Consider the following 3,722-nt stretch of genomic DNA (forward strand, 5'->3'; position numbering starts at 1 on the left):
TCTGTAGACCAGGCTGGTCTCGAACTCACAGAGATCCGCCTGCCTCTGCCTCCCGAGTGCTGGGATTAAAGGCGTGCACCACCATCGCCTGGCTAAGCAAGTATCTTTTTAACATACTGCTTTAATTCTCACAGATGTTTAGCTAGACATGGGGTTGCTGGATCACATAGAAGTTCCAGACTTATTTTTTGAGCTATACCAAATGGTTGCACTAATTTTCCCCCCATCAACAGTGTTCAAGGGCTTGCCTTCTATTGTTCCCACATCCTTGCCAGCACTTGCTTTCTTTCGTAAGAGTGCTAACAGCCATCCACAGGTGTGAGGTGTTAGCTCCTGCGGATTGAATTTGCATTACTAGTGGTAATAAGCATTTGTTCCAATATCTGATGGCCATTTGTAATGGTTGTTACAAGAGGCTGGGTGGTGTAAGAGTGAAGGGGAGAGGGGAGACTTTAGTTAAAGGCACAGAGTTTTAATTAGACCTTAGACATAGTTTTGACAGTGAGCAGCATAGCCTGATGCCCATGATGGAAACCATGCACCCAAAACCACATTTTATAGGAGCTCAGATTTCAGAGTTGGAAGGAGAATTCCTATCAATAATAAAATTGCTAGCTAATTTTATCTACTTGACATCCTCTGCAAACCTTTTTGCATCGACTGTCTCTAGGGTGATGGGGACATAGACTAAGGCATGTTGTTGAGTGTAGCAGGACTCACAGCCTCCTCCTGATGCCCCCCCCCCCAGCCTGCTTTGCGTGGGAGGTGGAGAAGACTGGGACCATGGCCTTCACATCAGCAGAGCAGGAAAACAGAGTGACAGAAGGAGCAGGAATACAGAAACAGCAAGGGACAGTGGGAGTTTTGTGCCACACTTTCTTTTCTTCTTCCCTTTCTTTCTGTGTTCCTGTCCTCCTTGAAACAAGCTCCCCCACATAAAGTGTGACGTTAGCAGGGCACTCCCTCGCTGTGGTTTAGCCTTTCAGGGACTCTCAGCGTCCACATCTGCAAGCCGGGAGAGTGATACACCAAGGAGCTCTGGGAATCCTAAAAGAGAACATGCTTAAAGAAGTTGGCACAGTGCCCAGTCATGGCACATGCTCAGTGATATGACCAATGTCCTGGGAAAGATGGCGGTCTCCTAATAAAGAAGTGGGTATCATCTCTCTTACCCTCTCTGTCTTGCAACCAGGAACAGCATCTGCCACATGAACGTGCTTTCATGAGTGTTTACTAAAATCATGTGTGTGTGTGTGTGTGTGTGTGTGTGTGTGCATGTGCGCATGTGTTCATGTGGATGCATTTGCACCTGTTTTCAGATGCATATGGAGGTCAGAGGTCAACATTTAGTGTCTTCTTCAACTGCTTCTCTACCTTAATTTTTGAGACAGGGTGTCTCATGAAACCTGGAGTTTGTCAATTGGCTTAGGCTAGTAGGCTAGTGACCTCTACCTGGCCCTCCCATCCCAACCCCCCATGTTTCCAGTGCAGGGATTACAGACATATTCAGCCACATCTAGCTCTTAGGTGGGTGCTGGGGATCTGAACTCAAGTTCTTCTATTTGCCCAGCAGACATTTTACTGACCATGTCACCTCCCCAGCCCCCAGTCCCCAGCATCATCTCTTTAATCTCCTTGGGGGGACAGGCACAGTCAGACTTCTTAGAATACAATAAGTGGTCAAAGCACCCTGCGGCAGGAACAAATGAATTAGCATGCAGGTGCTTGAATAAGATACTGCCCCGGCCTTGGCAGAGCTGACCAGCCGCTCAGACTCTGTGCTAGTGTGTCTCTCTCACTGGAGCTCATTCCAAACTCCTTTCCTGCAATGTCAGAAAACAGAAGACAGATTCATTTTGTTTCCTGGAAGTCTGATAAAGACCTTTCACTGCGCCACTGTGTGAAATGTATTTGAAGAACTTCAAAGAGAACGGAAGAGAAATTTCAATGATGAACCCTTAACAAGCACATTATCCTGAAAACAGCCAATGAGAAACTCCGGTGGTTTTCATTGAGAGGAAAGTTGAACAGGGAAGTGCGGTGGGGGAGGCTGAGGCTCCAAGGATTTTCAGAACCATGCAATTTCATTTCCTTCAAGTGTAATAAGTGAGACAGGAAGAGAAGTGCACTGCCCAGAAGATGCCCTAAAGGTCAGGGTTAATGAGCAGGTTAGAAGGTTCGAAGCTTGCAGGCCCAGGTGCGTGCTGCCCGGTGGATGCTTCCATGGCTCCTAAGGGGCTTATACATACATAATTAATTTTCCTAAGTAGATACATGGTGTAGCAATGTTGTCTGCACTTTTAATTTGACCAAAGACGGTGTCTTTGTGGGTCTCAACCATTCGTGACCTTTCCTGGCAAGATCTCCGCTTTGTATTTCCCATAACCCATGAGTCAGGATTCCCTGACATTTCATACCAACCCAGAAACAGGCCCCGTAGCCCAAGTGCAGGGCCCCAGAAAGGATCCCAAATATGGCATCCGGGTTCTGACAGGTGCAGCTGGCCTTAGCTATCATGCCCAAGTTTGATTGTCATGCCTTCCCCAGAGCAGCGGTGTGTTCCAGGGCAAAGCATTTCACCTCTCTGAGCCTTAGACTCTCCCTGTTGGAAAAGAGAAATCCGGAGGACTCGTGGTGTCTGGCACTCTTGAGATGTCTTTTCCACGCCAGATGGGAGAGCCTTAGGCAAGAAATCGGCTTGCCAGCCTGCTGGGATCTGAGCAGGCTGGGAGAGGCATGTGGGTGTGAGCTGCAGCTTTGGGAGCCAGTGAAGTCAAGAGCATGGGCCTTTGGAATAAGGAAGAGACTCGCGCTGGCTTTTGACTACCAGCTGTGTAGCCTGACTCAGCCTCCCTGAGTCTCTCCCTCCCTGTCTGGAAAGGACTGTACTCCTGTCACCATAGGTCAGAGTAAGGACAGTAGGTACAGGGTCACCTAAGGCAATCTGAGGAGGTAGACAGTAACAAAACCAGTCTACAGCTTCCAAGCTGCTGGAAGAGGTTCTGGAAAGCCAGGTACACTGTCCCCACCCCTGATCCCCATGCTTCATCGATTTAGAACATCCTGTTTGGGATTGGCCACACATCTACATTGACTTAGTTGTTGAGATCCAAATGTAGATTTCACGCTATGCTGTATGTGTGAAAGCATCGTGCTTTCCCCAGGACTCTTAGCCTGTGGAAATCCCATTAGCTCTCCTAGGCTTCCAGCTACAAGCTTAGTACTGTTAAGAAATAAGAAGTCAATGGCACAGGATTGTTTTCAGTTCCTCTATCAACTTGAAGATGAACTGGGTAGAGTGGAGGATACACAAGACAGAAGTCTCAAGGCTACCATTCTTAAGTTCATCTCAGTCTCTCCTTGTTCTTGCCACTACAATAAATCTCCCTATAGTGCATCTCTCTATAGCGCATCTCTCTATAGTACATCTCTCTATAGCATACCTCTCTTTAGTGCATATCTCTATAGTACAACTCTATATAGTGCATCTCTCTATAGCACACCTCTCTATAGTACATTTCTCTATAGCACATCACATCTCTCTATGGCGCATCCGTCTATAGCACATCTCCCTATAGTGCATCTCTCCTATAGAGAAGCTCCCTATAGCACATCTCCCTATAGTGCATCTCTGTATGGTGCATCCATCTATAGCTCATCTCTCTACAGTGTATCTCCCTGTAGCGCATCTCCCTACAGTGTATCTCCCTGTAGCGCATCTC

The 3,722-nt window shown here is 47.3% G+C and overlaps 1 protein-coding gene across 2 annotated transcripts in view; it reads left to right on the forward strand.

Moving 5' to 3' along the window:
- Asic2 (acid sensing ion channel subunit 2) overlaps positions 1-3,722 on the forward strand; it is a 1,090,353-nt gene that overhangs the window by 979,147 nt on the left and 107,484 nt on the right. The window lies entirely within an intron of this gene.

The sequence above is a fragment of the Microtus ochrogaster genome, chromosome 7, assembly GCF_000317375.1.
Source record: "Microtus ochrogaster isolate Prairie Vole_2 chromosome 7, MicOch1.0, whole genome shotgun sequence".
NCBI lineage: Eukaryota > Metazoa > Chordata > Mammalia > Rodentia > Cricetidae > Microtus > Microtus ochrogaster.